Below are 22,426 nucleotides of genomic sequence, written 5' to 3' on the forward strand. Positions count from 1 at the left end.
CTTTCCACTTTCTTGATACAAGTTTCAATATACAAAACTTTTAATTTTGATGAAATCAAATTTATCTGTTTCTTTTTGTTGCTTATGATTTTGGAGACATATCTAAGAAACCATTGCCAAATCCCAGGTCATGAAAATTGGCTCCTATGTTATCTTCTAAGAGTTTAAAAGATTTAGTGCTCATATATACGTCCTTGATCCATTTTGAGTTAATTTTTGTATATGGCATGAGGTAGGGGTCTAACTTCATTCTTCTGCATGTGGATACCCAGTTTTCCCAATACATTTGTTGAAGGAACTATTCTCTCCCCATTGCATGTACTTAGCATCCTTGTCACCACTGAATTTCTGGACCTTCAGTTCTGTTCCACTGATCTATTTGTCATCAGTATGCCAGGACCACACTGCTTTAATTGCTATCGGTTTGTAGTATAATTAAAAATGGAAAAGCATGAGTACAGATGGTTTTGGTTATTGGGACCCATTGTGTTCCATATAAATCTGTGGATCTTTGTTGGGGGGGGAGGGGGGGGTGGGGTTGAATGGGACCTCACATATATATTTTTAATGTAATATTATTACAAAGTCAATAAAAAATAAATAAATCTGTGGATCAGCTTCCCCATTACTAAAAAAAAAAAAATAATAAGACTGCTGGAATTTTGATAGGGATTGCATTGAATTTGTATATTGTTTTGGGTGATACTGACATATTACCAATATCAGCTCTTCCAATCCATGAACATAGAATGCCTTACCATTTTTATTAAGATCTCATTTAATTTCCAAGTTCTATATGGTCATTATGTAGAATCTTTGTACTATACCATTGGATCCAGTCTTCTAGTATTCAGTTAAGGATTTTCTTTTCTCCTCCCCATCCCCGCGAGATGGCTCCCTCATCTGTCTGCTCATCTTCTTTAGGAGGCACGGGAAACTGAACCTGACACCTCTCATGTGGGAGGCAAGTGCCACTTCCACTCCCTGCTGGTTGCATTGGCTGCTGGTTATATCCTATGCTGGTCGCAGCATCTACTTGTCTTCTTCAGGAGGCACCAGGAACCAAATCCAGGAACTCCTATGTGGGAGGCAGGTGCCCAATTGTTTGAGTGACATCCACTCCCTGTTAAGGATTTTTGCACTTATGTTTATAAAGGAAATTGGTCTGTAATTTTCTTTTCTGTGCTTTCTTTACCAGGCTTTATTATAAAAGGAATTCTGGCCTCATAGAATGAGTGAGGAAGTGTCCTTCTTTTGAATTCTTTGAAAGGGATTGAAATCTACTCTTCCTTAAATGTTTGGTAGAACAGTGATGCCATCTTATTCTGGACTTTTCTTTGGTGAAAGTTTTTTATTATTGGTTCAGTCTCTGTACTTGTTAAAGGCTTGTTGTTTTCTATTTCTTTTTTAATAAATTTGGGTAATTGATGTATTTATAGGAATTCTTCCATTTCTTCTAGATTATCTAGTTTGTTGGCTTACAATATTCACAATATTGTCTTTTAATCCTTCTTATTTTGGTAAGGTCAGTAGTGATATCATAATTTGCCTAATTGTAATTATTTTCATCTTTTTTCTTTTTTTCTGAATCTCTTATGAAAGGTTTGTCACTTTTATTGATTTTTTCAAAGAGCCAACTTTGTCTTGTTTATTCCCTCAGTTGTATTTTTGTTATCTATCTCTATTCTAATCTTATTATTTCCTTTCTTTCTAAGTTTGGATTGACTTCATTCTTGTTTTTCTAATTCCTTAAGATGTGAAGTTAGCTATTAATTTTAGATCTTTCTTATTTTTTAATATAAGCATTCATGGCTATAAATTTCCCTCTGAGAACTGCCTTCACTGCATCCCATACATTTTCATGTTTTATGTATTTGTTTTCACTTGTCTCTAAGAGTTTTCTAATTTCTCTTGTAATATCTTCTGTAACTTATTGGTTGTTTAAGAGTTTGTATTTAATTTCTGTATATTTGTGAGTTTTCCTCGGTTTTTAATTTCTAGTTTCATTCCATTATGGTCAGCAGGTTCTTTCCAGGAACAGCCCATTCTCTTTCCCCAGCCCAGGGAATGTCATGTGCTGACTTAGGAAAATCCTCTCTTTCCCCCATTCTCCAGGGTACTCTTTTCCTCCACAAAGCCTCCCATCCCATTTGGGCCAAAGCCAAACCAAACATAGGAATGCTCTCAGGCCGCTGCTCCCTTGCTTCCCACCACCGTCCCTAAAGGTGAGGAGGTGCAGAGGTAACACAGGGTCAGGGGAAGCAAGAGGGAGAGGGTATATGGGGACCTCATATTTTTTTAATGTAACATTTAAAAGAAAATAAAGAATAAATAAACAAACAAACAAAATAGGGAGAATGAAAAGGCAACCTGACACCTAAGAGCATCGCGGAGCTGCACATTCCCCTTGGAAGTGCCTCCTTCTCCACGATCTGAACACAGTCAGAGAGGCCCAGGGAAAACAGGAAGCCGAGGTGAGACGCCTCGGTGCTTCCCCACTCAGTGCCAGCTGCATCCTTTGAGCACACAAAGGTCCTTAGAACCATTTTATCCTTTCACCAGCAAAAGTCACATTTTGATATAATACAATGAAATTAATTTACTGAGTTAAAAGACAGTTTTATTTCCATCTGTATGTGTTTCACAAGCTGCATAAACTTCAGATTTTCTTTTGTTTTGTCATGTATCAAGTTCCCACACCCAAACATTGCTTAACCCTGAAAAGAGTCCAAAAATCTAAAAACATCCCAATTGAATGCTTTAACTTAATTCTAGAATTTGCCAGATTTTGATAGATAAAGAAATGTATAAAATCTACTGAAAACTGAAATGATTTTAGAAACATTTTACCAGAAATGCATTGGCTTTTATTGACCCCTTAGATAATTGTAGAGACAAAGACACACACCCCGCACCCCCACACACACACATCAACGGAAGGAATGAAGAGATGATCCAGGAAATTCAGGTAAGTTCTTCGAATTCCCTGCATACGAGGGGAATCATCTTGCTTTGGGCCTGAGCCATCAGAATAACCTCGGTTTTCCAATTCCCTTCTGAGCAGGCTTGATGGGCAAACACTGGCATCTCCCAGCACATGCCACTGCCTTTCCCATGGGGGTTGGCCTCATTGGCCCCTGCCACCCTGTGAGCTCCAGCCCTCCTCCCTGACCCCCTGCCTGGGGTGGACAGGTGGACCCCTGGCAGGGAGGCAGGAGGTGCCACCCAGGCAGGCAGGCAGCCCACTATCCTGACCTACATCAAGCCTGGACAAGAGCATCTGCAGTCTGTTCAGGTGGGCATCGTGTGACAAACTGGTTGAAATACCCTCAGTTCCTCCTTTCACGCAGATACCTCTGGGCAGTGAAAGCTCAGCAGACATTTGATGTTATCATTTGGGATAAATTTTTCATGGATGGAAACCATTGTAAGTGAGGAAGTCCCAACCTCCAAACACTAATCCTGTCGGCAGCATAAGGTAGATTAGATTTGCTTTAATAATATGGATAATTACTAGCATTTCGAATTTAATTAAGAACGATGCTTCTGGCTTTATTTGTATTGTGCTTCATATCTCTATTTATCTGACATCTAGGGATTAACGAGGAAAAGACTATTTACACAAAATCTTTAGGGCGTCCAAAGAGCTATTTTCTAGCCAGCTCAGGTCACTCTAGACATTGTTTTAGCACACCCTCTCCAGCTCCGTTGCACCTACACACACTCCTAGAGCACAGACTCCAGCGGACACACGGCCCAGGGGCTATGGGTCCAAAAGTGAACGTGACCTGAAGGGGCTGTTGGGTACCAAGCTCCCTGTGGCAAAGGCTGTAATGGACGCTCCAGGTGCAATGGGGCCCTCCCCTCTGCAGGGGCTTAGGAAAGGCTTTAGATGAGGCAGCGTGTGGCTGGACTGCAAAGGAGGGCAAGATGGATCAGGGAGAGAAAGAAGAGGTGGAGTCCAAGTAGAGGGAAATTCTCTGCAGAAAACTAGAAATCATTGAAGGCTTTTGATCTGGCCCCTTAGGATGAGCCGGAGGCTGTTTGGAAAAAATATAAGAGATTCCATCAGCCTCCTGACCCCTGGGTGCCTGACATGAATCCTAAGCATTTTAGCACTCATAAATATTTTGGAGGTCCTAATATTATGACTTCTTCTCCTATCACCTCCCAATTCTGCCTCCTCAGGAGGTTCCTGATGTGTAAGTCTAGGGGAGCTCATCTTTTGTGAGTGTCTTTGAAGGCCCTGGGATTTCAAGTACACTTTGTGTACAGGACACGCAAAGTCTACTGTCTGAGGGTGGGGGGTGGAGGACGGGTGCTGGCTCAGGACACAGCACCATGGGGCAGAAGTGCAGTACAGCATTTAGCCTGATAACCAGTGGAAGGAAAGCCATGCCATTTTTGTAAACAGAGCCATTCAAGTGCATTCTGGCTGGCCTCAACATCAGACTTGGGGTTTGAATTAAAAGAAAGAAAGAGGGGGGAAATGGCAGAGTGGTGAAATTGGAAAAAAAAAAAAATAGGAAAAGGCAAGAGGGGGGCAAAACCCAAAGGACTCAGATAATGATTAAGTTGGAAGTGGTTAGAGAGGGGCAAGCTTGGGTGATGATGGTGAGTTAGGGGTACAGGAGGCTGGGGAGGGAATTTAGTGAATTTAGTTTGTTGAGCATCAAGATCAGGAAATGCAGGTTACAATGTCTATTGCAAATGAAAGTAAAGTGGAAGCCGGGTGCCCTAAGAAAGAGGTTTTAAGGGGGTGCCTAAGCTTGGCTTGAAAAAAAATCAACTCGATTAGATGGCCAACATGATATGCATGTTGGCTTGTCAAATACTACACCACAGTTTAATGTTCTTATTCAAGATAAATAACAACAGTCTGTACACTGGCATGTCTTTAAAGCATAAAATTTTACTTAACTTTCCTATGTTTTTTATGTATTGGATTATTTAATGTGTTCAGAAAGAGGCACATATGTATAGTATTATATCATATGATTTTATTTTAGTAACTGTATTTCTACATATGTAGCCGATTTCCTTTGCCATGTATTTAAAAGCATTATTCTTGGGAAGCAGATTTGGTTCAACTGATAGAGCATCCGCCTACCACATAGGAGGTCCAGGGTTCAAATCCAGGGCCTCCTGACCCGTGTGATGAGCTGGCCCATGTGCAGTGCTGATGCACACAAGGAGAACTGTGCCATGCAAGGGTGTCCCCCCCATAGGGGAGCCCCACATGCATGGAGTGCACCCCATAAGGAGAGCTGCCCCACATGAAAAAAGTGCAACTCACCCAGGAGTGGTGCCGATACACTGAGAGCTGATGCAGCAAGATGATGCAACAAAAGGAGATGCAGATTCCCAGTGCCGCTGACAAGAATAGAAGCAAACACAGAAGAACACACAGCAAATGGACATAGAGAGCAGACAAAAAGGGGGAAGGGGGGAAGGGAGGGAGAGAAATAAATAAAAAATAAAAGCATGGTGGAGATGGTTTTATGATACCATGGGAAAACTCAGATTCCTAAATGCTTGCTGAAAATGACCATTTAAACAGATGTTGGACCATGTTAAGTTATCAGGTATTGAAATTACAGGAAAGTTGTAAAATGTAATTTTGAATAATCATGCCGATGTTGAGTGTCATAAAAGTCTCTGCCACTACACTCTGAGAAAGAGTCCATGGTTTTCACCTGACTGGCAAAGGAGTCCGTGGAACAAAAGAGGTTAAGAACCCCAGCTCCAGGGAGAAAGCCTGGTCTCAGCATCTGCCTTAGGCTCTGACCCTGCTCTGTCATGTACCAGCAGGTTCCACAACTGCTTGGGGCCTGCTTTCCCGCTCTGAAGATAGACATCTAACACTGGCCTCAGAAGACCATGGAAAGGATTGGAGGTGGTGAGTACTCAGGCGGTCACTGCCAACAAAGCAGGCCTGGGACTTATTGAGAGCATGGGTTGTGAAGAGGAGGTGACCCTTTCAGCACCCTGGAGAGCGCCTCCTCCAGGCGTTGGTGCGTTGACACCATTGGTAGGAAGTAAGGGAGAAGATGCCTCTAGAGAAATGGGTGGTGAAATGAGTTTCACAGAGGAAAGAACTTGGGCCATGGGGAGGTGTAGCCAGGGTGGCCCTGCTTTTGGAGCCTGCGGGTAAACGTGCCACCCGGGCATCTGCCTTGGCTGCCCTGCCTGGGTGCTCATTCAGGCTGCAGGTCCATGCCTGCCTTTTCTAGAGCCATCCATGTTCTCCCACAGTCAGGCCAGTGGAGCTGAGCTGCACAGCCAATGCATAGCTAATTGCCAAACTTGGCACTGTCTGCTGCAGGAAGGGGCTGGCAGCGAGGGCTTGGCGTGGCAAGCTGGCCATGCCAGCTTACATCAGCGGTCGTGAAATTGAGCTAAGAGCCCTTGTTGGAAGAAAAACCACTCTGTCTGAGAAGGCCTCCCTTGACCAAATGCCCAGGCCCAGGCGCTTGCTCTGGAAGGTGAGCCCATTAGCTAACCTGGCCCAGCTGAGCAGGGTCAGTGCATTTGAAAGCTCCAGGGAACTAGTAATTAACATTTAATGAGGACCGACGGTGTTCCAGGCTCTACATTGATGCTCTATAAGGATGGCATCATTTAAGCATCCTGATAGTGCCTGAAGCTTCTGCCTCACCTCCAGAGGGAAAATGGCAGTGCAGAGAGGGTGGGACCAAGGGTCAATATCCCTGTTTCAGCAGGACTCAGAGATGAAGACTTGGCCATGCCACAGAGTTCCTGGCTGTGCCCTTCAGGCCTTCCCCAGACCCCCAACTTCACGCCACGGCTCCTCCTCCACTCGAAATGCGACAGCCATTCTGAGTGGAAGTTCAAGGGAAGCAGTTTCTACCCTCAACAGAAGGAAGCTGAGTGTTCTAAGGACTCTTCATCGCTTTAAATCACGGAGAGAACCGGACATGGGAGTGCGTGGCCTGCCGCTGCCACGTCTCCTTCACCACCTCCGCCTCTACCTCACCTCACACAGAGGCTGATGCACCCCATGTGCCGAGGAGCCTCCCGAAGCACCTGAGAAGGTAGAGGAGCAGGTGTCCAATTCTTGGACGGCCCAAGTAAGCACGCACTGTGGGTGACATACTTACCCACTTACAAAATAAATAAATAAGGGGCATTACTTTCCAATCAAATATCTATTTCAGTTTTGCAAATAAAATGCAGATCACAGATATTGGGCCTCACCTTCCACTGAATAAATCCATGAGGCACAGTGGTCTCGCACCAGTGCAGTCAAGACTTCCCATCATGGGCAAGTCCGCGGTTAACGCAATATAAGCTCTTATTCTCAGAGTGCTTTTCTAGTGTATCTGAAATAAATTTGGTCACAGAAGTGGCACTGGCCAAAGGGCCAGTATGAACCTGCTAATATTTATATACCCAAAATCTATGGGGAAAACCTGGAAGATGACTTTCCTCAGATCTCCTTTGAACTCTCACAGCCCAAAGAGCAAGTCCTTAAATACCGAACGTCTCAGAGTCTGGTAGAGAACTGAACTTCTTAGTTAAAAATGAAAAACTCTTTACATTCCTGGGGCAGTTTCTGCTTTGCCCATCTTCTGTAGCCTGTAGTTTCCTCCCACTTGGCCCATGTGTGCTGATTCTTCCCTGAATCTCCTGAGCATGCAGGGTCTGGGCGCACGGTCCTGGAGTGGAGCCCAGCACCCTGGCCGACTGTCTGTCTGGACATCATCAGGAACAATGCAGGAAGCAAAACATTATTTGGGCAGGCAGCACTGCAACGACCTAGGGAATTGCAGTTCAGGTTTTTTTTTTGGAAAGTGGTGTCCTTGCTCCCAGACCATCCCTTGCCAGCATTTCAAACCTGCTTGGGTCCCCAGTCACCCTGCTGCTCTGGGAGAGCTTCTGCAGAGGCGTGCAGGTGCGAGCGGGGCCCTCTTCACCTCCGTGTCCTTCTCTCCAGCGGATGACGTGATTCACCTGTGGATCTGGTTGGAAACACTTTGCCAAGCACCTCAAAAGCATTGTAGCTGCTGCTGTTTATACTCTGCTTGTGAATGGCACAGATTATTGAACCACTTTCATCCCCGATTACAGTCATCAGCACTTTAAGAACATAATACATCATATTTGGGAGGATAAGGAGAGTGATCTCATTCATTAAATAAAATGATGGAATCAGATTTTGCAGGAAATCAATACCTTGAGTAAACTTCTATTTTTACTAAAGTAGTATGCACAATTTTGTTCAATAGTGTAAAATGCAGGAGATAGAAAACAGTCAACATGACCATCCCAAGGTTTTTCCTTGAACCTAATTTGGAACGGCTCTTCCATGGAGTGTGGCTGGGGTTAGACTGCTTCCCCCAGAAAAAGATGTTGAAGTCCTAACCCTGGGGCCTGTGAGTGTGGCCCCGTTTGGAAATAAGGTCTTTGCAGACGTGATCGAGTGAAGGTGAGGAGACCCTAACCCAGGATGTCTGCTGTCCCTGTAAAAAGAGAAGGGACACAGACGCAAGGGAAATGGACACATGACAATGGAGGCTGGGACCACCAGAAGCTGTGAGGCCAGGAGGACCCTCCCCCCAGTCACACCCAGCCCACACCTTGAGTTGGACTTCTGGCCTGCAGAACCATGAGCAAACACATTTGTGTTGTTTTAAGTCACCCAGTTGGTGGGACCCTGCAACACAGCAGGTCTCATGACTTGCACATGCCAACCAACAACTGCTGAGCTCCTATCCCTGCAGGAACCAGGACAGCTGTGGGCCAGGGAACACGACCAGCACAGGGGTCCCTGCTCTCCAGAAGACCACCGTTTGGGGGTGCCAGCACCGCGGGAGGCAGGTTATCACAGCTCGGTAGACTCGCCAGGATGTGAGCAAATATCCGGAGGCTGGAGCAGCTCATGTTCTCCACATCCAAAGTTTCATTAAGTTGAGAGTTGAGTAGCAAGTCAGTCGGCCAATAGTTGCCTTTTGCAGTCAATGTGTCCTGCTGTCATTAACAGAGATCAAATTTTGTATGAAAACCCAAACTCCCTGCAAGATAGAAGCCGTTGAGTTTCCCCTGTGAGGGCTCTGCCACCCCAAATGCTGCCACCGGGCTCACCCCTCACCTCCCTGCTCCCTCCACTTCCCTCTCCAGGCTGCCCTGCACACGGCTTCCAGAGGACGCCTTCTTAGTGTGATGGTGGCCATGTCCTCCGCCCTCGCTGGCCCCACGCTCGGCTCCTCTTTCTGAAGTGGATTCTTCACCTGCCTTCAGGGCCTGCAAGCACGTTTCCCAAGTCTACTCATCAGACTGCAAAAAAAACCCCACCCAAGCCTTCTTCTCTCCTGCCCTCGCCCTCCACCCACTCCAGCTGGGCTCCTCCGCCCAGGGTCAGTCCCTGCTTCCCCTCTGTCCTCTGCCCAGATCCCTCTCTCCCACTCTGCTGCTTGGAGCACGGTGCCCATCCCACCCTGGCCGGGGACGCCTCAGCAGAGCTCACTGCTGGCAGCCTCCTACCTGGGCCATCGCCCCCCCAGTCTACCTGCGCCTCAAGGGCAGAGCTCACGTCTGATTTACGTCGTCCTCTTCCTTCCTCCCGCCCCAGTCTCGATCCACGAGCATAGCACATGGCACAGGCCTTCAACATGAAGGCACAAGTACTGCACAAATTACACTCACATTGGATTCAAGTGGGGCGTGTAGACTCACAGTTCTGGGACTGAGCACCATGCCTACAAGCAAGTCAACAACAGGTCGAAGACATGAGATATTCTGTTTGTCTTGTTCAAGATTAGCACTGCCTAAAAAATGCCCCAATTCACAGCTGCGGCTGTCCCTGCACCTGGGGCTAGGGGGTGGCCTGGCATCTGGCACAGGTGCCTCGAGGTAGCCCGCCCAGCAGGAGGCGTCCTGCCCGCGCGCTCCCTCCCCTTCCGCCGCGAGCGTGAGGCCCCAGCCCCAGAGATGGTCTGCCTGCGCCTGTGTGCGTCATGGCAGCTGGGCCCCCCGCCGCCACTGGAGCTGTTCCTTGCAGGGAGGACGCGGGCCCCTCCACGACGGCACAAGGCATGTGCAGACCAGCTCCCGGCATCAGCCGTGGCACGAGACCCGCCAGCCACGGGGACCAACGCCACGAAGCCGGCTCCACTCTTCTCTTGACCATGCTTTGGTGGGCGACCCAACCCCTGCCAACCATGGAGGGGGCCGGGCCCCAGGACGGCTTTCCTGGTGGCAGGCTTTGGGGTGCTCTTGCTACCCTCCAGGCAGAAAGACCCTCCCCTGGAGGTGGCAACGGGTCTCCCCCTCTGCCTGAGAGTTTGACACAAAAAGGAAGGTGCTGGCGACATCCGTGGGATTCCCTTGAGGAAAGAACAAAGCAGCTCCCCTCTGGCAGCAGGTTTAATGGTGGGAGCCACCGTTCACTCATGCCTTCATTTCATGAGATGCGTGAACTGTCAACCACGCCCGGCCCCGTGCCAGGCTCCAGGGACAGCTGGCACAGTCCCCGCCCACAGGATTCTCCCCCGTGAAGGAACTGCTGCAGGTAAACCTTCTGCCTTGGGCACAGGCAGTTCCGCTGCCTCCAGAGCTTGGAAGCATCGCTGTCCCAGCACGGCACGGCGAGTGACCATCACAGTTCTCTGAGTTGCCAAGCATCTACACTGTTTAAAAAGACCTAAAATGCAGTATAGGATTTTAAAATATAGCTCTCAAGAGGATTCTCTAAACATGGTTGTCATTTAAAGGAATTGCCGTTCGGCTTGTGATTTGGATCTTGGGGAGCAGCCCCTTGCTCCTGGACGTGCCTGCCAGAGGGACCCCTGTGAGCGATGAGAGGCCGAGGTCCCCCGGGTGAGCTTCAGGCCGTGGGCAGTCTCTCTCCCCTGGCCACAGGCCTGGAGCTGCTCCTGCTGCCCGCAGGCCGGGGACAGGGCCAGGTGGCCGCCATCCTTCCCCAGGGGAAGCCCTTCCAGGGACAAAGGCAAACCACGGGGCCCTGGTCCTGGCTAAACCTTGAAAGGACAATGTCAGTGAGCCCTGGACTCGGCGTGGGGGTGGGTCTAAGAACGCCTGGGCACAAGGCCCCTGGAGACCCTGCCCTCACCCCCCTGCCCAGGGGGTCCCCGTGGAGGCCCTTGCACCAAGGGACATGCCAGGCCCTCACAGGCAGCTGGCAGCAGGGCAGGGCGACCCACTGGGCTCCCGTTTCGGTCGGAGCTCGATGTGGACACCGGTCTCCACAGCAGCTCTGCCTCTCCTCGCCAAAAGAAAACCCCTGGTGGGGGCTTTTCACCGAAACAGACATGTGGAAAGATCAGCATTCTCTTGGATTCTCACCGGAAGCAGTCAATGTTTTCTCATGTCCTCATCGTCCTCTACATCACCCTCCTCAGGACAGTTTCAGGAAAACAGGTGAGGAAGGTGGGGCCGAGCCAGACCTCTTCCCTGGGGGAGAGCCACCCCCACCTGCCACGCGGGCCCCCCGGGGCTGAAGCCACAACTCATCGCCCTTGGCCATCAGGCCTGGTGCCCCGCAGCTTGTGGAAGGGCCCAAGAAAAGGCGGGGAGAGGACGGGACGGCCCGACCCCAGGAGGACACATGTCTAGAGCTGCGCCAAGACCCACAGGGCCCGCCCGGGAGGATCTGTGCGGGTTTCCACGTAAGAAGGTTTAAACCAGGCTTGCCGCAGGTAGGACGGTGGCCCCAAAAAAGCTCTGCCCACACCCTTGTCCCCAGCACCCGAGCAATCTGCCTCATGTGGGAGAAGAGTGACCGTCCCCTTCTGTGGCAAAGAGGAATGACATTGAGGAATTCGAGGGAGAGCCCCTCGCAGGCTCTCCAGGGGGTCCTAAGCCCAGGGGCAGTGTCCCCGGGAAAGCAAGTCAGGGCGAGTCTGAGCACCCCTGGAGGAGGCGGCGGAGCTGGGGGCGCCGTAGCCTCCCGCTGCCGCAGAGGCCAGGAGGGCTGGGGGGCTCCTGAACGGCAGAAGCTGCATCTCGGCCGCTCTCGGCCATTTGTCCTGCTCTGCGGCAGCAGCCTCAGGACACTAGCCCAGGGCTCCTCAGAAGCTGGCCCCACAGGTTGGTCCTGAGACCCCCGCCCCGCCCTGCAGCCCCTGGGCATGCCTGCTCCCCTCAGACAAGCTCAGGCTTGGGGGGCGGTTTCTAGTTTCCAGCACCCTCCACCCAGACACTAGGGGCTTGACGTCCCTAAAGCACACCTCGGGGATTATCTGGAGGGACTGCGGCCTGCTGTGTGCATTACAAATAAAAAACGAATAAACTGGCTCAGATCACAGACCGCCGCCTGCGGGGCCCCTTAGCTAGCACATCAGCCCCCCGAGAGGCCTGCCTGCCTGGGATCCACAGCGAGCTGGGGGATTGGAGGGGGCGAGGGTGGAGCGGGAGCGTGCTGGAGAGCTGGCGCAGTTGGGGACGGGGGCTCCCCACGCTGGAGAGCAGTGAGCTCATTGCAGAAGGTGCTGGTGTCGCGGGGAGAATGGCGTCCCCAAAATGACGTGCCCCAGCCTGGAAAGAGGGTCCTCGCAGAAGGTCACGCTGGGCCAGTGCGTGTCCCAGCCAGGGATGTGTGTCCTTAAGGAGGGGACAAGCCACCCCGGGAGCAGGCCAGGGGCAAAGGCAGAGCTGAGCGGAGCCAGGACGGCGCAGAGCGGCAGAGGAGACCGGGTGACGCTGCCCCGGCCAAGGACGCCAGGAGCCCCAGGGGCGCCCCAGCAGCCCTGCTCCACCTGGACTTGGGCCGGGGGCTCTGGGACCGCGGGGGGATGAACTCGTGCAGCTCTAAGCCCCCAGCTTGTGGGGCTTTGCTTCGGCAACCCAGGAGCGACGGCACTCCGTGTCGAACACGCCGCCACCCGCCCTCCTCGGCCTCCGTCCAGCAGGCCTCGCTGCTGCCATCGAGCTGCGCAACCCTGAGCTGGGATGAGGTTCGAAACCGGCCTTGGGTAGAGAGAAGGTTCTGGAAGGAGGAGCTGCAGGCATGCAAGAAGGTGGGAAACTGCGCAGTGTCCATGAAACTTAAGTAGCCCCAGGTAGGCAAAGCTTGGGACGCGGGCAAGGGATAGAGACGAAGGCGTGGCGGGGGCCGGGGCCAGAAATGCAGGCCTGAGGGCGCCCCCCCAGCCCACAGCACCTGCGGGAGAGGAGGCTGCGCCCTGGGCCGTGCCCCGGGAGGGCTGACCTGCAGCGCAGCGCCCAGGGGCTGAGGAGGAAGGCGCAGAGCCTGCCCGCGGCGGGCATCGTGCCGCTGTGGCGCTCTGGTGGCGCCCGTGAACGACTTCAGAGGCATGAGGTAAACAGAATGGCAAAGGAAACGCGTCCAGATGAATTTCAGTTATTCAAGAATCTTTAGGAAGCATGTGGACGCTGGCACGCGGGCTCCTTATTGACACGCTGAGTAATAGTCGCGCAGCAGCTTGAGAGCCGGCGGGACTCTGGAGCAGGGGCCAGCGCGGACGACGTTCCCAGGCCTCTGTGACGCGTGTCGTGTCGTGGGACGTTAAAAGACCCATTTGGGGACGTGGATGTGGCTCAACTGATAGGCTGTCCGTCTACTACATGGGAGGTCCGCAGTTCAAACCCCGGGCCTCCTGACCCGTGTGGAGCTGGCCCACGCGCAGTGCTGATTTGTGCAAGGAGTGCCGTGCCACACAGGGGTGTCCCCCACGTAGGGGAGCCCCACACGCAAGGAGTGCGCCCGTAAGGAGAGCCACCCAGCGCAAAAGAAAGTGCAGCCTGCCCAGGAATGGAGCCACACACACGGAGAGCTGACACAGCAAGATGACGCAACAGACACAGATTCCCGGTGCCGCCGACAAGAATACAAGCAGATGCAGATCACACAGCGAAGGGACACAGAGAGCAGATACGGGGCGGGGGTAGACAGGAGAGAAATAAATAAAAAATAAATCTTTTAAAAAAGGAAAAAAGAAAAAAGACCCGTGGTCCCCGTGGATCTGAATGAAGCTCAAGGCGCCTCCTCCGTACAGCGGGGTCCCCGGAAGTGAGGCCTGTGTGGAGACAAGCCCCGGGGACCAGCAACCCCTGTCCTGGAGCCTGCCTTCGGGTTTGGCTTGAGGAGGCTGCAGGTGAGGATGTAATCGTCTTCCTTCCAGGTTCGCAGACCCCATGGGTTCTGTGGTCAGGCCCCCAAGGGCAAAGGTCCCCGAATGGGAGGAGGTGAGAGCAGGGAAGAGAGGGACCCCAAAACGGCGAGAACAGGAGGGCGGGTGCCAGCAGCCACAGGCGGGAGGGGCCGGCCAAGGCTTCGTCCCGTCACTGGGGAGGAGCCTCCAAAGCCAGGAGGAGCCGGTGGGGGAAGGGCGGTGCAGGGTGCCGCAGAGCGGGGTCTCCGTGGGAATCCTCGGCCGCAGGCTGGGAGGGCAGGTGGCTTCTGGAGTCATCGGGAAGCGTCAGCGCCTCTGAGGTGGCCGAGGCTGGAGCCCGTGGCTCGCAGGCGCGTGCCCTGGATGACCTCGGATTGGCAGGAGCAGCTGTCCCCCACCTCCCACAGGTTCCCAGGAGCATGTGGGGACGTTTAGGCTTCGCCCGAGACTGCTAGGGACGAGGAAAGGAAGGACAGGGCTGACTAAAAAGGGACTGCTTTCAGCTGCTTGTGTCTTTGCAGCCAGTTAAAAAATGCACATGTTGCCATCAGAAATGGAGACGCAATAGACAAGATCATGAGGGAAAAAGAGACTCTTAGCTAACAATATTTGCTGGGCCAAAGCAGTTGTCAAAAACCAATGGTTTCGCAGACCTGCTTATGCCCCTTGATTCATCCTCTACCCTGAGGGGCTCGTTACTCAGGCAGACACGGACTAGCACCGAGGAGAAGGCGCCAGATGTACCTTGCCAGGCCTACAGGTCGGAAAGCGGCATAGACCACTGCCAGGGGCCAGGGGAGGGGGCAACAGAGCTCTCACATAGGGTCGGCGAGTGGGCAGCTTCAGGCAGGCGGCTACTGGGGCCACCTGCGCAGCCAGGGCATGGGACAGAGATGAACCATGGAGTCACCGAGGTTTATGCTTAGCTCAGGCTGAGCGGGTTTCACGAGAGCCTGTGCTTCTTGGGCTGGCTGATCAGGGGGGCTGCGAATGCTTTGGGGGTGCTGTGGCCGCCACCAGCCCAGCTTGTCGCGGCACCTGCACCTAGGGCGAGTGGCCCTGCTCCGTGTTCCCCTCCACCCACCTCCCACAAGGCTCAGCGGGATCCCAACTACGCTTGGCCCCAGAGCTCCACTAGTCACCGGAACCCTCTGGTGCCGCAGTGGATCTGGCCACGACCCACTCCTGAGGACTGCAGGTCACCCACCTGCTTGGGGAAGCATCTGAGCACATGGCAGGAACGGGAGAGGCAGAGGGGCCTTGCTCTGCAGCTGCTAACGCTAACGTGGGGAGCGTGGAGGGCGGGTCCTGAGGCCCGGCTTGAGCTACCCTCTAATGTTGCCAGGTCAGGCCTGCATTGGCTCCAGTTAAAGCGCGCATAGCTGATAAACTATTTTCAACTTTAGAAGTGGCGTAAATGCCATTAAAAACTAACCTGAGCTTACTGGCTTTATTTAATTCTTGACAGGTATAGAATACAACGTTCAAAATGCAATTAACTTGGTCATTGGGGGAGAAACAAAACCATCACATGGATGTCTTGGGGGCAAAAGGAGATACGTATATGCCATCAATCTTAAAATTCTCACAGTCATACCCCAAAGTAGGATTAGGGTCCCTTATAACCCCAACTTCCTCAACTCTTGGAGGAAAGTATTAACTGGCTGTTATTATGAGCAGATGGAGAACTAAAAGCTCACTTCCAATTCAACCATTTCCCAATAAAATAAAGTGGACTGGAAGTCAAAGGGGGGCTCAGCCAGCTCACCCACCAGAAAAACAGCACACATTCCCTGGTCCATTTGATAACTGTGATTTAGTGAATATTTAAGGAGCATGGTGTGGACTTCACTATCTTTACTGCTTTACTGCTTATGTGCCTTTCAAAACAGCAGCCTGACTTTCTTCTGGAGGCCAACTCCTCCTTCACTCATGGGTGGTCTGGCTGGGACTGGCCCCATTTCCCTTGCACCCCAGATTCAAGATAAGCCCATGCCCCAAACCATAGACTCCCATCCTGCAACCATCATGATTGGTTCAGGGCGGGGCACACGACCCAGCCTCACCCAATGGTGGACCATCCCTGGGCCATTTTGGCACCATCCAGAGGAGACACTCTCTCAACAGGAATCACCAGAAGAAGCCATGGCAGATGTTGAAGCTTCCAGGAACCAGCTGAGTGAAGCCAGCACAGATGGACACAGAGACCACATGGGGATGGCCTCAGCCAAGCCAGACACTCTGGCACTTTTCAATTTTCTGCTAAGAAATTTCCTGCTTTGCTTGGGAGAGGTGGGTGCCTGCCATTTGCGACCCAAAGCATCCCACAGGTGTCTCACACCTGGAACTGCCTCTACCATGGGCTAAGGAATAAGCCTCCTCTTTGAATTAAGGGAGCAGGCTTGAAAGACCAAAATGAATGAATGTTGCAACCAGAGCCACACATAAATCTGAGGCCACGTGGACAAGCCAAGCCCTCTTCTCTTCCCTTTCAGATAAGGAAAGCACTCAGGGCAGCAAGCGGCTGGCTCCTGGCCACGGACGGAGCAAGAATGAGTCCGAGGCTGGATCTGGTTTGGGGCCAAGATTCTCTAGGATGGGTCTCCCTCACCACCCTCAGGAGAAGGGAGGGCATCATGTGGGTCTAGAGAAAGAGCTCCGTCCCCGCTGACCACCGCGGGAGCGCCACCCCCTGTGAGCATGGTACCACTGACCACCGCGAGAGCCCCGCCCCTATGAGCATGGTGCCTGCTGACCACCGCGAGAGCCCTGCCCCTATGAGCATGGTGCCTGCTGACCACCGTGAGAGCCCCGCCCCCTGTAAACATGGAGCCCCTGACCACCGCGGGAGCGCCACCCCCTGTGAGCATGGTACCACTGACCACCGCGAGAGCCCCGCCCCTATGAGCATGGTGCCTGCTGACCACCATGAGAGCCCTGCCCCTATGAGCATGGTGCCTGCTGACCACCATGAGAGCCCCGCCCCTATGAGCATGGTGCCTGCTGACCACCATGAGAGCCCCGCCCCTATGAGCATGGTGCCTGCTGACCACCACGAGAGCCCTGCCCCTATGAGCATGGTGCCTGCTGACCACCATGAGAGCCCTGCCCCTATGAGCATGGTGCCTGCTGACCACCGCGAGAGCCCTGCCCCTATGAGCATGGTGCCTGCTGACCACCATGAGAGCCCCGCCCCCTGTAAACATGGAGCCCCTGACCACCGCGGGAGCGCCACCCCCTGTGAGCATGGTACCACTGACCACCACGAGAGCGCCGCCCCCACCAGCGTGCTCAGCTCAGCAGAGCGCCCGCTGCTGGGGGGCTCCACACTGCCCTGGAATCTCAGGACCCCAGCTGTAACGGGCATGCCTTCTGAGTTCTCAACCTGACTTTCTTCTACCATCCCCCATTTCACTGACTTAATCAGATATAAGAACTCATTCACTCCAACACGGATACCAGGGAAAATTAGGAAAGAGAACACCAAGGCCCAGAGCAGGCCGAGTCTCCTTTACGCCGCCTCAGCGTCTTCAAGGACACACGTGTCCAGCCCACACTCAATGTCACGGGGATGATCTGATGAGCCCCCATCCCGGCTCTGAATACAGAAAGAGCTGCCGCGACGTCTGCGTCCAGCGAGCCGGCCTGCGCGCCCGGGCTGCCCCCGGGGCCCCGCGCCCTTCAGCGTGGGCCTTCCGTCTCCTAAAACCTGTCCCCCGGGAAGCAGATGGGGAGGCCGGGGAGCTGCTCGTTCTCCAGGAGGCCCCAGCCCTGGCCGCGGGAGCCGGTGAGGCCACTGGGTGTGCTGTGGCCCGAGCATCCACGCCGAGCCTCCCCGCACGCTGTCGAAGGGCCAGGACTCTCGGCCGCCCGGCACGGAGGGCGTGAGTGGGGAAGGAGGCCTCTTCCCAGGGCCACGTTCAGCCGCGATCGCGTCCAGACGCCGAGGGCTCGGGCCAGTGTCCAGGCTGTAGGGGCAGTTCTCCTCGTGCACACGCATGCACACACACAGCTAGGGCCTCCCGAGGCATCAGAGTGGACACGTCAGGCTCCCGCAGCAGCCGCCGGCAGCATCTGGGCCCAGCTCCAGGCCTTTCCGGCAGGGGCAGGAGAGCCACTTCCTTGCCCAGGTGGGGAGGCTGCTTGCTACAGCTCGTGAGCACCGCTGACGGGAGGGGTGGGGGCAGAGCTGAGCAGGGGACTCCCAGAGTCAGAAACACCCCCCGCCCCCAAATACACACATTCACGGCAGAGCCGCCCCAAGGCCTCCCCCGCCAGCCTCATCGCGCCCAGGGAAGCAGGCAGTGGAGACACCTACTGTCCCTGTGCCCCCCAAAGCCAACCACAGAATAAAGCCGCCTGACGTCAGTGCCTTCCCAGGGGCCAGCGGACCGCCCTAGCGGGGTCACCTTGCCAGCCAGAGTGGGGCATTCAAACCGTCTTTGGCTCACAAAGGCTCAGGATCAATCAGTGCTAATTGCAGGTTTCTAGGCCGCACTCCTGGCTCAAGCTGTTTAGCAAAAATTACATTTCATTACATTTTATACTAATCAGCTTCTAGAGCAGAGTGCAAAATAAACTTGAAATGATTTCATGCTCTAGGGTAACCTTTGTTTTCTAAATTGTGGTGTTTTGCAGTGTGTTTTATCTTACTGTATAAGAGTGGTCTTGGCTTTAGGGCATAGCTCTTATATAACAGCTGTTATCTTCATCAACTATCAATAGCTCATCTTTATTTCAGCATTAAGTCAAGAGCACATGCCATTTGTTACTTCATAAACTTCCGTATCGTAAGTGTAATCTGTGAAATAAATGCTCTCTAAAGTGTGGTTTAATGAATCAGAACCAATTTAAAAGACAGTCTGGCTTGAAAGACCGAAATCTGCCAAATTTAAGACTTCTATAAAATACCAAAATCTTCAGGTAGCCAAACATTCAGAGGTATTTTGAACATGCACCTCTTCTAAGGCTTCACTTAAAATATAAAGGATAGGAATGTTTAGGATCTGTCCAATTGGAAACCTGGCTCCTGCATTTGCATTCTGGTTCTTTCCTAATAAATTTTTAACACACATTTGCTCTATCATATTTCTCAAAAGCCACTCATGAAGCAAAGAAATGCCATGCTTTTCACAGCTTACCAACCGCATGTGTAACCAAGACACGGGGCTTTTATTCAACTGTAGGTTCACTGTCTGCCAAAAGAATAATGAAGACATCAAAAATGCCAAAGCAATCTTTTTTTTTTAAGATTTATTTATTTATTTATTTCTCTCCACTTCCCCCCCCACCCCGGTTGTCTGTTCCCTGTGTTTATTTGCTGCGTCTTCTTTGTCCACTTCTGTTGTTGTCAGTGGCACGGGAATCTGTGTTTCTTTTTGTTGCGTCATCTTGTTGTATCAGCTCCCCGTCTGTGTGGCACCATTCCTGGGCAGGCTGCATTTTCTTTCGTGCTGGGCGGCTCTCCTTACGGGGTGCACTCCTTGCATGTGGGGCTCCCCTCTGCGGGGGACACCTCTGCGTGGCAGGGCACTCCTTGCGTGCATCAGCACTGCACATGGGCCAGCTCCACATGGGTCAAGGAGGCCCGGGGTTTGAACCGCGGACCTCCCATGTGGTAGACGGACGCCCTAACCACTGGGCCACGTCCACCACCACCAAAGCAATCTTGAGCTCCATTAATCAGGCCATAATATGTAGAAAGCAGGTGGTAGGAGCCTTGCCCTAAACTTGGAACTCGCTTTGGTTATCACATGTAAGCATGAGCCACGCTCAGGACAGGAAAGGAGACCCCTGAGGACTTTCAGAGGAGCAACCTCAGATGGAAAAGGGGTAAGAACAGCTCTGCAGAGAGGCAAAGACTGACAACAAGATATGCACACACATCCCTGTGGTGGAGCTAGCAGCAGGCATGGGAGACACGCTGATCAGACACAGAATGGGCCATTTTAATAGGGGCAATTGTCAATATTTCTTTTATCCCAAAAGGAATCGGGATCTATAGAAAGAAGATCTAATAACTATATTCCTTTCATCTGCACACAAAAAAACATTTCACTGAAATAGCCTCCAGGCACAGCTTAGCAGTCTCCCTGATTCATGGACACAGAGCTGGAAGGCCACGGAAGCCACAGAGGCCACGGGAGCTAGAGTTCACAGGCAGCATGCTGGAGATGAGAGCTGCAGAGAGTGAAACTCCAGAGATTGTAGAAGGCTCTCCTCAGACACTCAGCAGGGACAGCCTATGACAAAATACCCAAGCCCAAAAAGAGCCACCCAAACTGATGAGTGGGAACCATCAGCAGGGCTGGTCAGAGAGCCTATTTCCCCAGCAGGAGTGAGAAACCACAAGCTACAGTGCATAGAGGGAGAATTTAAAGGGTTTTGCCCCAATAGTGGGGAGAATTAACCCTAGATTAAAAGTTTCTCTGTGTTCCCAATGGAAAAAAATAAAAGCAAAGCATTTCCAGGGAACTTAACCACAGTACAGAACAAAGGTGAAGAATATTTATAGAAATATAAAAATAACCAGCATGCAATGAGGTAAAGTTCACAATGTCTGGCATCCACTCAAATACTACTGGCATACCAAGAAGCAAGAAAATAACACCTATGTAAGAGGAAAAGCAGTCTATCAAAACTGACCCAGAAGAGCACAGATGATAAAATTAATAGAAATTGACATTAAAATAGTTATTATAGCTATATTCTATATGTGCCAGAAGATAGAGGAAACACTGTACATACTAAGAACTGTGGGGCAATACATACACACACACACACACACGTCAAAGTTACAGAGATGAAAAAACTACTAGGTCTGAGGTTTTTTTCAAAGGACAATGAATGGAATTAATATCAGATTAAACATTACAGAAGACAAGCACAGTGAAATCGAAGACATTGAAAAAATTAAATAAAATTAAACATAGAGAAACAAAAGCTCAAAAAATACTAACAGAACAACAGTGGGAGCTATGAGAAAACTCCAAGTGGCCTGATACACATATGTATCAGTCAGCCAAAGGGGTGCTGATGCAAAATACCAGAAATTGGTTGGTTTTTCCAAAGGGTATTTATTTGGGGTAGGAACTTATAGATACCAGGCCATAAAGCATAAGTTACTTCCCTCACCCCAGTCTATTTTCATGTGTTGGAGCAAGATGGCTGCCGATGTCTGCGAGGGTTCAGGCTTCCTCCCTTCCAGGGTCTTGCCTCTCTCTAAGTTCAGGGTTCCTCTCTTCCCAGGGTTTGCTTCTTCCTGGGTTCAGGGTTCCTCTCTTCCTGGGGTTTGCTTCTCTTTCCTCTGTGTGCTGACTTCCTGGGGCTCCAGCTTAAGGCTTCAGCATCAAATTCCAACATCAAAACTTCAACATCAAAAAACCCCAATTCTGTCCTTTGCTATGCCTTTTATCTGTGAGTCCCCACCCACTAAAGGGTGGGGACTCAATGTCCTAATGACATGGCCCAATTGAAACCCTAATCATAACTTAATCACGCCCAGGTACAGATTAGATGACAAACATAATCCAATATCTATTTTTGGAATTCATAACCATATCAAACTGCTGCAACATGCAATAGAAATTTCTAAAAGAAAGGAGAGGTTGCGGTTTCTAAACAGAAACCCACAAATCAACAAAGCTCAGCAAACCTCACACACAACAAACATGAGGAAAACTACACAAGGGCATGTCATAATCAAATTGTCCAAAACCAGTGTTTCAAACAAACCTAAAGGAGCTGGAGTGAAAGGTCACATCCGCTGGAGAAGGAACACGAAGGACAAGAGGAGACGCCTCCTGGGAGCTAGGCGAGCTCAGAGAGAGCTGCACCAAGCCTTCAAGCCTTGAAAAAACAGCCTAGAATTCTCCACCCAGTACAAAGCAGCTTTCAAAACCTGGGGCAAAATCATTTTTTAGACCTACAAAAGCTGGAAAATGTATCACAAGTACAACTGCACTACAAGAACCATTAGAGGAAAGAAGTCCTTCAGGAGAAGGAAAATAGAGGCAGGAGGAAATCGGGGTTTGCACAAAGGAACAACGAATATCAGAAGTGCTAAATACGGGCAAATGTAAAGACACCCACTCTTATTATTCAGATCCCTTTAAAGGGTAATTGATTGTTTAAATAAAAACAATGTATTGTGTGGCTTATCATATAAGCAAGAGAAAAATGTATGGCAACGATCGCACAAGGGCCAGGGGAGACAAGGACGTGTGCTACCGTAAGGTTCTTATATGATACACATAATCAGGTAAAACGACTTGACTGTAGATGTGAGAAATTAAAGATGTATACTATGAACC

Source organism: Dasypus novemcinctus, chromosome 6 (genome assembly GCF_030445035.2).
Source record: "Dasypus novemcinctus isolate mDasNov1 chromosome 6, mDasNov1.1.hap2, whole genome shotgun sequence".
NCBI lineage: Eukaryota > Metazoa > Chordata > Mammalia > Cingulata > Dasypodidae > Dasypus > Dasypus novemcinctus.